Source organism: Taeniopygia guttata, chromosome 5 (genome assembly GCF_048771995.1).
Source record: "Taeniopygia guttata chromosome 5, bTaeGut7.mat, whole genome shotgun sequence".
Lineage (NCBI taxonomy): Eukaryota > Metazoa > Chordata > Aves > Passeriformes > Estrildidae > Taeniopygia > Taeniopygia guttata.
In genome coordinates, this window is record NC_133030.1 from 23,552,771 (window position 1) to 23,567,584 (window position 14,814).

Here is a 14,814-nt window from a genome sequence, read left to right on the forward strand (position 1 = left end):
GTATTAGCAAAGCATGAACATTTCAAAGAGAAAATGAAAATGTCTTCTGAAATTAAGTGTAAATATCTCAAAGCTCTACATAAAAAGTTAAATTTAGAAATAAAAAAAATATAAAAATTTACATCATGATTTACCTGTTCCTGTGTCTTAACACCTACTACTATTCTAATTGCTACTTTTTGCCGCAGCTAGGTTTCTCTCTCTCCCTCTAAGGGAGACCCTTTCTTTTTCTTGCTTCACAAGAACATATACAGGCTACATTACCAGAATGTCAGACAATTTTTCACCTTGTAAAGGTGATGTAAGGGTGGTGCAGCTTTATTGATAAACTGCAAACATTACTGAGTATGTACAAAGATAAGATGTTGATTATTCACAAAATCTGTTAATAAAGTGTTGTTACGTGTAGTAAGCTGTGCTGGGTTTGGCTGGGGTGGAGTTAATTTCCTAGTAGCATGTTCTGATAGCATGGGGATGGTTTAGATTTCTACAATGTAAGTATAGCTTGTTATTACCAGAGCCAGTTTGTTACTGCCAGAACTAGTCTGAGCTTCCACAGTTTCACTGCAATACGCCAGTAGCCACCAGTTTTTGTTCCTTCAGGAATTATTTTTGAAATCACAAGGTGTGTATATAAGCATTAGACAAAGTATCCTATCAGTGGAAAAGCAGTATTACTGTTTTCCTTAGTTTCTACAACAGATTTTGGTGTAATTTTTAAGTTCTCTTACAATTGACCAACAACAGATTAACACTTGCTCACAAGTAGCAAAAAAGGAAAAGAAATATTTAATGTCCAGACAGTTTATCAATGATACAACCAACAAGCAGCCACTCTCAGTATTGTCCTAGCCATTAAAAACTGTCATCTCTATCAGATTACTCTTGCCAGCATAATCAAAATTAAAGCAATTCATCTGGCAAATGCATCCGGATAAATCACTTGGAGTGTATCAGAAATGAAAAATTATCTCAGAAAATCTAACTGACTGTTCCCAGGGATTAAAATATATTAAAAAACATACTAAATCTTTGGTATTAGCACTGATATTACACTTCCTGTATGTTTTAGGCTCCACATTTAAAGGAATCATGCCTATCACTGTAAGCTTTCAGAAAGACAAACAAATGAGAAGTTACTTAATTTTTTTTTTCTTAAAACCTTTGAGTGCAAAGCATTGCATTTACAGAGTTCACCAGGGGGAATGGGAACAATCTGTCTCCCACAAATCTACCAGCCACTCAGAAAAACACACAATGAAATTGGTGTCTTCTTTACTTATTTATTCTGCTTAATTTAACAATGAAATAACTCTGATTTGCAAATAGTATCTGGCTTTTACTTTTCTTGTGTTGCCTTAAACTGTGATCTTTCAGCGAGGCTTTTACTGACATTACCTCTTCATTTTACTCTCCTTGACCTAAAAAGTAGCTCAAGTGAAGTTTGCTAGAATGTTTGTATTTAGTAAATAGTTCTGATGAGCTCAGAAGCTACACACTATGCAGCACAGGAGAAGCATTCTCAAGAGTTAAAATTGAACTTTATGAAAGTTTTCCTATAGTAGCACACAAGACTTACATCTGTCCTGCTCCTCTTCAATAGCCTCTGTGTGAGAAACAAAAGTTCTCCTAAGGGTAGGGCTCTGGAGCTCAGCAAGTCTTATCAGGGAATAAACTCTACTGTTAGCTCTTCCTTCAATTTTTCATTTCAAAAGCAGTATTATCCCTCTTGGTAGAAAAAAAAAAAAAAAAAAAAAACAAACACAAGGAAAAACTGCAAAACATTTGTCATACACTATTTCTTCAGAGCCAGATAGGATATAGTAGCAGAGACTTTTTTGTAAAACATGCTTTCTTGCTTTATTCTCCAAGCTTTCATTTGAAGCTTTATTTCTGCAATATTTTGTAAACATCAGTTCCACAAGTATATATTCTTGGTGAAGGTCCTCTGCAGACATCCCAATCCAAAAATTCAAGAGATGGGACAGTCTAATCTATTAGTACGTATAATGATCCTATTATTCATCCATGAATTTACCAATTTGTCAATACATTGAGAGACAGCAATTTTTCCCCTTACTTATATTTAATTGCTTCTACTATCCCATTCATCAGGTTTCTTTGAACCTTCCTGTACATGTGGTGGAATTCTCTGGCTTTGTAGCCTATTACTTCAGCTTTGACTTTCTGTGTATATATAATGGTTTATTCTGTTAGAAAAAAGAACATACATGTCTCAGTTCACTAAATTACCTTGATAAAGTATATTTAGGCTGGTATGATGACTTCCTTTATTGAAAGGAATATTACACTCAGTGATGATACATCTCTCTTCCTATGCTGTAGACAATCAAATGCTTGGGGCACTTTTTGAGAGCAGAAGTCAAAACATTTGGGGGATGGTATCCCCAGTACAAAACCAGGGTGTTCCATCTGCAGTCCTTCCTTGCCTTAAACCAGCACCTAACTCACAGAATTGCCAACTGTGAGCTGAACAATCACAGAATCATTTAAATTGGGAAAGACCAACTGCAACAAGCCCAATGAGCCACACTTACACTCAACAAATGCTGAATAATTTATGGATAAACACGTATAGCCTACTACATGTTGAAAAAGGACATGCAAATGCTTTTAAAGGTGTTTTTTCAGGGTTTTATTCTATGTGAAGCAATCACTTTGTGTTTTAGCAGCAAAAGAATGCACAGAACACAACACTGCAAAAGGTAAATCCAATAATGCTATCATGGCAAGAAGCATAATGCCATCTTTGGAAATATCAAGCATATGATAACAGATTAATATTTAACAAATAATTATCATTTGGAAAGTATCACACAAAAGAGGAATAACTGTCAGCAGACATGGAGCTAACACTCCATAAAGCATGTCTGATTTTTTCTGTAAAGCTTAAATATTTTTCTGGAACACGTTGCTGGGGTTTATTTTCTAAAGAGAGCAAATATAGCACAGATGTAAACATCAATTACTCCATCCAAACAGAACAAAAGGTTACAAAGGTTACTTTCCCTTAGTGAAAACACAACACCTACTAGGAACAGAGGTGAAGATAAACAGATTTCATTCTGGATTTGTAGCATAATATATCTCCATCATCATTGTACCAGCAGAATTTTATCTTTCTGCATGATCCAAGACCAATTAGTGTCACTGGATAATTTTTCAGTCCATTTTATACATCTGATGTGCCTTCTGGCTACATGTATTGGAAAGAGAGACTTTTGCACTTTGTTGGCCATTCAGACAGCTGCTTATGAAAATGGAAGAGAATTGAAAAAGAAATGTTCAGAATATCATGAGAGAATTTCTATGGGATGGAGGAGGAGTTAATGACATTGAAATTGAGTCAAGATGGTACCAAAGCTGTTTTGTATTGTTCTTTAAAGTGCTTTAGGGCCTAGGAGGACAATAATACCAGAAAAATAGAAGGCATAATGAAAAATTACAAAAAATACCACTCTGTCTCACCCTTAATGACATCCTTCTCTATCTGGCCTCTTTTTTCTGCTGATTCATAACACGCACTGAGGAGTAACATATATTTGCTCTGGCTTGGCAGAAAGGGCACAGAAAGCACAGGAAGAGCTTGCTGCTCATATTTCTGATTTCTTTTCCATGTCTCTGGCTAAATGTTTCCATGGTAGCTTGAGAAGTGGCTCAAAATGGACTAATATCATGAACAGGAAACAAAAGTTGCTTTCTTTTATATTTTCTATTTTTCATATAGGAAATATAAATTAGTTATTCACCATTTTTACACCACTATTTTTACCAATTGTTTTACTAAGATATTAGCATTAAAAATATGTACAGTAATTGGAGCATGAAACATGGGCATTTATCCAAGTAAACAACATTTGAAATAGAAATCATCCACGTACTTTCTAATAGAGATGCCAGGAGTATGAAGCTTGTGTAAAATCCCATCTTTTGGTAAGTGATAGCTTTGTCTCATAGTACTCTGAAATAAAACTACTCCCCTAGGAAAAACCACAGCATCCTCAAAAAGATTTCTTTGACACCCACTTTTCTACAGTTACTTTAAATTTTTGACCCTTTTTTTTTTTTTTTTTTCAAATCAAACCCCCTAAAACTCACAGAAACACAGTTGTCCCAATTTAAGAAAAAACAAGAGAGGAATATAAGAATATCTAATAGTTATCATCGAGGATTATACCTACATTGAGATGTCTGTCTCCTATAATTCAGATCAGGACAGTAGAACAGACTACTCTTTATCTCCAAAACTGTTACAGTAATAGTTTTGGTCAGCTCTTTCATTTAATGCTGCTCTCAATACCCAAAAGAGTATTCCTACCAACTGTGTCCTAAAAGGTGAAAATGTAGACTGTCCTTGCATTGTTATTGACTCATTCAAAGCCCACAGGCTGATTGAAAAGGGCTGCTGCAGACCCTTACAGAAAGTGCTACCAATCTTTACTACTCTGGGCTCAGCCAAGGAGCTTTCCAAGAATTACACCCTCAGAGCCTTGAGACAGCTTGTGGAAGCTCTCTCATTCTGTTGCTGAGACATTTTGACTGTGTTCTGGAGAACGGGAATGATCCATTTTCAGGTCCATGGTGTGCAGCAGCAGGGACATTTAAAGCTACACTGATACTCTGATTCATCTCAGATGTGTTGAGGGTGACAGTAGCTGTATTTTTCACATTGCCTGATAATATTCACAGATTACTCTAGCCACAGGTTCCCCTCTCCATGACTTAATATCTGTAGCACACCAAGTAGAAAACAATGCAGAGTTTAATGTGATCTAAGCTTATGTAGGTGACAGCAACAGGACTGGGGTGACTGTTCAATAAAATGTCTGCTTAATAAAACAATTCATAGCATTTTATTCTTTTGTGTTAATCACCTTGTGAAATTTCAGGTGTTTCCTATTTTAATGCACCTTTTCCTTTCTTTGTGCAAAAAGATGAGCTAGAGAAATATGTGCTTTATTTATCAATTGCACTCATTATTTGTACTCATATTCATTGGCCAACTGTTGGTGATTTACCATGTATTTCTAGCTACATCACCTAGTAAATTAAACTTCTTCGCAATAATTTATTTTACTATTTCAAATCATGTAAAGTAGCTGATATTTCTCATAAAACTGCATTTTCACTTGCTCTTCTTTTCCTCTCCTACCATTCTCATTACAGTGGGAGTCAATGTGAGGAAAACATATGGTTGTGACAGGTAGAAGTATGTGGTCATAGTCATACCATAATTAACACTATTGTTTTCTCAAATAGCAAGGCATGTTACCTTAAAAAAACATAATATACACATACAGAGACCACCAGAATGACTGAGAATGAATTAACATAGACATTTTTGATTGTGGACAATATCTATCCTCCAAAAGAACAAAACAGAATTAGGTAGCAAGCATGAGTGAGTGACTATGTGCATGGTGGATAGGATATTGTTAAATTAATATTCCAGAGCTCTGAATAGATTTGGAATTGAATTTAGTGAAGAAATTAGCTTAGTTTTATTTTAGCCAAACAGCATTATCCAAACTTAATTACTCTTCCCCAATGCTTGAAGTATTTCCATTTGCAGAAGTGACAATTATCTAACAAAACTGGCAATGAATACCAGAACTGAAGTGATATATCTTCTCTATGACATCGATATTTAGATCATTTAGACAGACATATAGATAAATCCCAGCCTGACGTTATTTTTGAGGGAAGCAGATCTGCTAGGAAAACAACTGTGCACAGCAAATGTAATACTATATACCATATATATACCTTAATTTATTTATTAGAGAAATAATAACAGTATTTACTATGGTCACAACATAAATGCATATGTAGAGCTGGAATTTATTTTCAGGTACAATGCAGTTTCCAGAGATAAAAAAGAGCTGAAATTCTTGGTATCCATTTTTTGCAGCACAGATACAACTTTACCATATGAATTCTGTCCCTTTGCTCACCTAACAACAAATGCAGAATACACTTCATAAGAATCACTAGAGTATCTGGCTTTTCTTTTAATAAAGCAGTTTGGAACACTTATCAAACAGAAGAATTGTAACAGAATGAAACTTCAACAAAGACAAGGACTGTCAGGATGCCAGTAAAACAGCAGCAACAAAGAAGCACCCAACAGCGGTTTTGATATCAATACCTCAAAACTAGGGAATTTCAAACACCACTTTTTAGAACTGGGGAGAAGTGCAACTCTCTTACACGTCTCTGGTATACCAAGTTCAAAGTACTGTAAGACATCTATCAAAATCTTCCTTCAAAACAAGATCATTTCATCACATATCTGGTCTTGGCACACACCTCGCTCCAAAGCCAGCTGCAACCTCTCAGCTGACACCCGGTGCACGGACAGCTGCTCCCTGTGCCAGGGCCAAGCTGCCAGCTGGGTGACAGCAGCCCTGCACCTCTGCAGCAGCCAGGCCAAGGAACAACTCTGGAAACAAGAGAAAACTCTCTACCAAAGCAGCATCCCTGTGTCTGCACCAAAGAAACTTCCCTCTGTTTAGCAGAAAAAGAGTCCATAACAAGCATATACAAAACCATAGTATTTTCCTATTTTTCAGTCACCTATGAGAGCTTTTACTTTGGCATAAAAGGTCACAGGGCGATATAACAATAAGGGTTTAAGAGCTAAACAGTCCTTCAAGCCTGTCTGCAAAACCAAGAACACTCCAATTTGGGCAAATCCAAATCGAGAATTGCTGCTCTGACATTTTAAAAGAGAGTCATGGAGAATTACAGTAGATAATATGTTTCATTTTTTCATCTTCAGAAGCTGTTTATATGTAAATATATCAAAGCTCTAAGGACACTAGAGGGGGGAAAAAAGGGCATTTGCCAGCACTTAGGATATAACGTAAGAAGCTTCAGCTAACTGACTGGTATCAACCACACCATATCTACCAGAAATATTTTAAATGCCAAGACCATAAACTAGTGATGTACAAGACATAATCTTATTCCTGTTCCAAAGGGACTTCGGTGACAAAACAATTTTGTAATAATTTTACTGTCAGCCAGATCAGCATTCTGATCACTGAAAACCTACAAATGAGTCAGTAGAGTTTTCATTTTTGTGAATAAGGTTGTATTTAACATATGATACATGGTATAAACAACACTCATTGTACTAAGTTGCTGAGGATGAAAGCATCTAAGAAATGCAAATACTTGATAGAAATAAAGACTAGAAAATAACAGAAATAAAGTTAATGTAATTTAAACATATTAAAAACTGCATTTAATATACATGATGGTTGATGACAACTAGATTGAAGTGCATGTGGTTTTGATGTAGCCTAATCAAAGCCTTCTTTTTATTCTTTCACTTTCTGCCCTGTGTGTGTGGAAGCAGCTCAGACAATAATATTACCCATACTTTCTCTCAGACATTAATGCTTGATATACTGCAATTTTTTATAAGCCCAATACCTCAGCAGTCTGAGAAAGACTGAAAAAATGATGGCTGGCTCAAAACAACTATGGGGTGCGTTGGAGGGGGAAGATCAAGTTCAGCAAGGGTGGAATGGTGCTCTGCCCCACACCCCATCCCCTTTGGAGCCCCTAGTGCTGCTGTCAGTCACTGGCATGCTGGAAGCAATGTCCCACCCCCGCCCTGGAGCCCCAGTATAGCCCAAGAGTGGCTATCGGAGCAGAAGCCCTTCCTGGGGGAGGATGGCCACAGGAGGCCAGAGCAGATAAAAAACATTGCACAAAGGTGCACCTGGTTGTGTCTCTTATTACCGAGGCTTTGGAGGGAGCTTTTTCCTAATTTTTCCATCATAGCCTATCCTTTGTATGATTTAACCAGAAAAAGAGCTTCTTGGGACTGGGCGCTGGTATGTGAGGAGGTCCTAAAGCTGCTGGGTTTTGAGACAGTAATATATAAAGCTCTTGGCCCCATTCATCCAGAGGACTCTTTGCAGGCTAAGTGGGGTTTTTCTGTCCATGGGTTGTCTAATTCATGTGTTGCAGCATGGACCAGTGGATCCTACTCATCCAATCCAATTTCAATTTCACTCACACAGCTTTAAGAATGCTGAAAAGCAAGACTCTATAAAAGAAAAATGGTGTGTGGTGAAATCAGCCCTACAAGAAGCAGCAAGACTGTAAGGCAGCAGACAAAAATATTGAGAAGCCCCTTTAAGGTCCTTAAGACAAGGATTTTGGGCATGCCACTCCCTTTTGGGGTGGCACAAAAGGAGAGTGTCAGGAAGTGGTATGCTCAGATAGAGCATGATAGCCACATTCACAGAAGGGAGTTATTTTCTCTCCCCACCCCCTGCCTCAAATGGATGTTTTCAAAAGGAGATTTAGGTACCTAACATTTGCTAGACAAAAAGCAGCAGGAGAAACTGAGAAATGTTACTAAATTAGCAGTAAATTCACAATATCTTTGACAGCAAGTCTTTTGTTCTTCAAGCTGGTTCTAGAAACCAAAATGATAATCACAGTAGCCTCTCAAAAGCCTTGGTATAAGTGTCATCATAACACAAAAAAAACTGTCTGCTAGGATGTAGCTGCATAAAGTTGGACAGTTGAGACTCTAATAGCAACCTAACTTATATGAGAGTTCTGCTATGCAGATGCACAGAGAAGTGTTTGCTTGGGAGCACACACTACAAATTCCTCACCTTCAGACAGTAATTGAAACGGATGAAACATCAAAGATTTATAACTTCTTGAAACACCACCACTTCTGCCCCAAAGGAAAAAGTTAACCTCAGGCCTTCAACGCTCCAAATTAATAACCAGTCCTTAGAACTTAAGGTCTTTATTAGGTCTTCAAATTTCATGTTCTTACTGTACCTCCTATAGTTTCCTCACAAATTTGCTTCAATAGGAAGAATTATTTAATTCCTAACAATAAACTTGGACCAAAATAAAAGAGCAACATTGTGCACATTTACAAGCATGCATCAATACATTAGCAGCAAGGAAACATATTATTATTACAAAATGCATGCCTGAAATTACAAGGCTTCAAAAGCATTCTTATTTCAAATCAGTTTTTAAAGAGTATGATTTGTCTAACGTGTTATTAAGACCTCTTCAGATGAAAGGAGAAAAATGGATTAATAACAAAGAGCATACTGATTGAAATCTAATTTCTATTATCACAGCTAAATGATGTTTTTGCATGCAAGCTGAAGCTGTGTATTTTGAGATACACAGTCCCCTAACACAATGTCACTCATTTCTGTGCTCTTAGAGCTGTTTCCTGTTGAATTGAAAATAACAGTGCCTCAAGTAACTACACAGTATAAAATGCTTCCAATTAGAAGCCAAGTCCCTAACTAGTGAAAAGAATTAAATCAATCTTTCCTGAACAGTGCTTTCAGCTGAAGAATAATATCCACATAAAACCACTTTAAAATATTATGTACCTGGACTATTATCAGCACTACTCAGATGATTATTTTTTCCACCCTCCAAATCACACAGCAATAAAACTCCTAACAGAATTTCTATTCTATCAAATAATGATATTTTTTAAAAACACAGAATAAACTGAATCAAGAATAACTCTAGGAAATGAAAGATATTAAAGCAGTACAAAAACAAAAGAAACTTCTCATGAGCTGCCCCAGGTTCACAGATTCTCAATGTCTTGTCAACTACTCAAAAATCCCATAAACTGATATGAAAGTTGGGAATTAATTCAACCCCAGAAGTGAAGCCCCTTGAGCCCGACAAGCCCTTTAAAAGCACGGCAAGCTCCAGCCCCAACCCCATCTTCCAGGCCTTCAGGGTTCCAAGGAACTACTTCTAGCACCAAAACATCCCAGCTAGGGGCACAGCCCAATTTCTACCTTGCCAGCTTTGTGGCAGACAGCTTCCATGAAAGAACTGTGTTTAATCAGCTTCTAGTTGAAAAGTAGTTTGTTACAGTGTGCCTCAGACATGCCTTTTCCCCATTCCCCAGGACCCCTGTGACTCTGATCAGATAACCCCGGACCCCTCCTTCCTGCCTTGACAGGGTGGGCAGAGAGCCAAGAAGCCCTCCCTGTCCAGAGCCTAGATAAACCACTGACATTTCCTGTTCATCCTCTTTTGCCCTGCTCTTTCCCTTGGACACCACAGAATAAAGAGAGCGGCCCCATCATATATTGGGGTAAGAGCCTCTTTTGGTAATCTCTGCCATCTCCTGATATTCCTCCCCTCAAAGCCTGGGATCTCTGGGCTAGCCTGGTAATTTAGGGGCTGAGAGGGGAGAAACATCTGTAGTTATTCCTGAAAGCTATCAGGGAGCCAGTTGGGATGAAAGGCTGAGGGCACAGATTTTAGTTTCCACTAATCTTGCATTTTCTAATGTGAAAAAAACTGTTGTAAAATGCAGATCAGTTTACACCAGTACTGACACCACCCTGTGGCTGCCAGAGTACATTTGATTGCTGCATGTGCTGAAAATCAAACACTGGCAGCACATGTGTTTAGTTATCTTGATAGTTCCTAGACTGAGGGGAGATGTGTAAATAAATTAGTGCTGCATGCACACAGCTTTTGCTAACTTTTTACAAGAACAGGCACTAGGAGTATTCCAAAAAGCAGAGAAAAGAACCAGGCATCATGAAATTGTAAGTGCAGTAATAGCAGAAAATGCAAATGATGGGATGTCACATATGGAAAGCTGAGGCTTCCTGAACAGCTACAGGCAATAGCTACAGACATTAGCTACAGTCATTTTAGGCCAACTGCAACCTAACTTTTAGTCTGCACAATAAAATGGTTCTAAGACATTAAATGTTTTATTTCAAAATGATAGCTTCTATCAAAATCTAACGAGCATATCAAAAGTATTCATCTTTCCAACATAACAATGAAAAATATATTTTTTCCCTAACAATGAAAACCTTGATCTTAAATCCTCGGATGACACTGAAAGTGTTTATGAATCAGAAAAAAAACCAAACTATCTAGATGTTGTTAAAGGGATGCCCACTGATTTTATTTTTCTATGAGTCTAATCCTCCAGGAAGCTACAAACATCGGTGACAACTGCTCAGCTAAAACAAGAATTTTGACAGCACACAGTCAACTTTCTTGTCCAGAGGACCCATTTTGCAGCTTCTTCTTGTCATTCTTTCAGCAGAGAGCACAGACACACTGCAGTTTCCATTGCATAGGTTTTACATCCCAGTTTGAGAATCCTCACCTACAGTGGAACAGATTCAAACCACTCTTTCCTTCAATTGAAAATTTATTTGCAAAAATACCATCTTATATTAAGCAACTTACTTTTAGAGTTGTTGGAAAGTTCACCTGAACAAAGACAAGTTGGCTGGCTGTGTGTCAAACCTCACATTTAAGTTCTGACTAGTCACTAGATACAGCACATCACCACAGCCAGTGACATCTCTTCTACTCGTGGACTGAAGCATTTCTAAAAACAGTGACAGAAATCATACTGAAAACACTGAAAACCAGGATGCTCAAAATCCTCTTTCTGTGCGAGTGAATGACTATTTGGATGACAGATATTCAGTCTCCCAACGCTGGAGCCCATAAATTGTCCCCACAACTGTCTATGCACAGAAAAGACCAAGACGACGCCTTGAACAAAGCTGAATCAATTAGCCTTTCAAAAGTCAAATTGATAACAGAGATCCAACATGAACCTCAAGAACTGTGCCTTTATCAGGCAGGAAATGCTTATGGCAATGAAATCAAACATCAACAGAAGAAAAGTTAAGACTGTTGTTCCACTAGCAATACCAGAAACCATGCTGCAACTGAGCAGCGACATTGCTCCACACACACTGCCCTGGGAAAGAGCAAATGGCCTCCCTTTCTGCACTAGTGCATTAAGTCAGAGAAGGTCATTAATACTACTTAGCATCTCCTACAAACTGAAAATTTTAATCAGATTTTACACTTCTGTCAGCCACTGCGTAGTTGTGTTTTTGCAGTTCCTACCAGAAAAGGTCACAATACTGCTATTGTGGGGGGAATTTAATGAATAAAGGTATTTATCTAGTGCCAGATCATTCTGCTGACCAGGTAGGCCCTGCATAAATATTTTTTTAGAGCTTTGCTTAGCAATTAGGATGGATTTTAACTTGTGTTGCTATGAACCTTCATATATGAAGCTTACAAATGATGAATATTAATGTGCAAAGTAAAACAAGGGGATAAAAATATCTTCTGAAAGGTATTACCCTCAGACAATCTGCCACTGTATCTTAGCTGCTGATGTGATTAAAAAAAAAAAATACATTAAGAAACATCTCTAACCAAAGGTTTCTTTGCTAAAATCTAATAATCACTACCTAAATTGAAGACATAGTCAGGGTTACAGGAAACTTTCACTTACATGTTATTCAGAAGACCCAAGAGAACTTCAGTTTGTTTCCTTTCTGAATCAATAAATAATCACAATTTCTTGCAATAAAGCAATTCATTTCTGAAAGATAAAAAAAAAATAAAAATAAAAGTGAGGTTAAATTATTCACAGAATTTTTAGTAGCCACATTGTGATAATATATGAAAATACATAACCACAGCTGGGAAGTTTACAGGAATGTGCTACAATTTCATTAAAAAGCCTTCATAATTAAATCTTTATTTGTAAAGGGTAAGAATACTGTTAATATTTCATAATACTCAAAGTATGTTTAATGTATAGGTTAGTGTTACTTGAGCTTCAGGGAGTTTAATATTTCTGTTTTATTTTGTACCATCAGGAACAAAGGTTTTATTTTCAGGAAGCAGGTATTCTCAATTTCTACCAAAAATGCCTTTCACAAATAGTCTAACAGAAAATGGAATCGTGTCCAAAAAAACCCTAACATTTTTCTTATGTAAAAAATTATCAGATTTTCCTTGAATATTAATGGAAAAAGGATCTGAAGAAAATCCTGCATATTATATCCCAGAGTACCTTTCTTTATCCCTTTTCAATATGTATTAATGAGAACACATGAAGAAAAGAAGCAGGTAGGCTGAATAATAGACTCTTGCAGTAAAATCAATTTAAGAGTGGAATAGGCTGGCAAGAAAATGAAGACTACACTATACATAAATACATGTGAATATATACTCTATATACAGTTTATTTCTACAGCTCTGACAGAAGTTCAAAAGGACATAACTTTCCCTCTAGTAGGAAATTATACTGTTTTTAAAAATTTTTGCCTCATAGTCCTGTAAACAAACACTAGTTAGCAAGTCTTGTTTCTTATCCTAATTTAACAAAACATTATAAGATTTCCATCAGTGTTGTGGAACTTGCTGTCAACAAGGAATTTCAAACACTTTTGACAAGTGACTGTATTCCTTCAGGTTCCTGAATATTTTTACCTGAATAACTAAATTATTAGGGTTTTTTCCTTATTGCTTGTCACCCCTGTGAACCAGTAATCAGCCATCCTACAGATGAGGACACTAAATAAGAAAAAAATTACTTAGAAGCTTTTAGTAATTTTTAACCTTTCAAGACTAAGAGAAAAGATTACTGAGGGTAATATTTGCAGTGAGAGAATATGTTAGGTTATGTCTACTAAGTCCACTCACCATCTAAAGCTTCATCAAATTCTTACAAAGAAACACATGATGGCATGCAGGCGCTCTTGGAATGAGTGCTGGTAGCATGATACAGCTTTCCAGTTTTGTCAGCATTTTATGAAACAGCAATTCTAACATCAGGCATTTATCTGGCCATAAAGAAATACAGACTGGCTACAAGCAACTTGATTTAGTGGAAGTTGTCCCTGCCCACAACAGAGGGGTTGAACCAGATGACCTTGAAAAGGGCCCTTCTGACTCAACCTACTGTATGATTCCTGTATACCTAATAGCCCCTTGCCTGGTTTGATAATTTCTAAAGTCCTGTATGGGTTCACAAAGAGTAAACAAATGCATGAAACATGGTAAAATTACCTTTCCATGTAAAACTTATATATGTAGCCTTTCCCTCACCAAACTACGTCTCTTAACTAGAAAAAATTTCAAAAGATTCATTCATGTGCAGCTCACCTGCTTTGACTCTCATAGAAATGTCTCCAGAGGACCAACTAAAGGGTAACTTATTCCTGCTTAAGAATGCAGCAGTTCAATGCAGCTTACTTTTCAACCTGTTGTGTCAGAAGAATTGCAATGCTAAAATTGTGAAAAGTCATATGTTGTAATAGATTAAGATGATAAATAAAGGGTAGATGCCTTTTCCACCCCCTAAAAAATTAATCCAAAAACCAAATTATTTTTAAAAAACCTAACTAAACTCATTGCTCACACCAGCTGACCAGCGTTCAACCAGTTCCTAAGCAAGGGCAGTACCTGCTCTTTTCTCCCCCTGTTTCATGGCTGAGCATGACACGTTATGGTCTGTAATACCCCTTTGGATGGTTGGGCTCAGCTGTCCTGGCTGTGTCCCCTCCCAGCTCCTTGTGCAGCCCCAGCCTGCTCACTGCTGGGCAGTGGGGGATGAAGAACAAGTCCTGATTTTGTGTAAGCACTGCTCAGCAATAACAAAAACATCCTTGTGTTATCAACATTGTTTTCAGCACAAATCCACACAAGATACTCCAAAGAAAATTAATGCTATTCCATCCAAAATGGGTACAAAAGCTTCAGAGGGCAAGACCTAAAAGACCTCAGAACTGAAACAAAAAGTTAAGAATTTCAAAGGACTCCAAAGGTGAGCTTCAGGTTGTGTAAGGCTAGAGATCAGAGGGGATTTGAGACAGATATGTGAGGCGAATTTAGTAAAACAATAAGGGGAGTGATTTCAGTATATACCCTGGAGAGATCTACTGGTTATGAAGGGAATTAGCCTGCAATACACTA

General features: G+C 37.2%; 1 protein-coding gene across 17 annotated transcripts in view; it reads right to left on the minus strand.

The window, feature by feature from the left end:
• The window catches only part of LRRC4C (leucine rich repeat containing 4C), a 481,162-nt gene that overhangs the window by 274,737 nt on the left and 191,611 nt on the right, over positions 1–14,814 (minus strand). For all 17 annotated transcript variants that reach the window (XR_012056301.1, XR_012056302.1, XR_012056311.1 and 14 more), the window contains exon 2: positions 12,344–12,433. The gene's annotated coding sequence lies outside the window, so the exon portion shown is untranslated. The remainder of the gene's footprint in view (positions 1–12,343; positions 12,434–14,814) is intronic.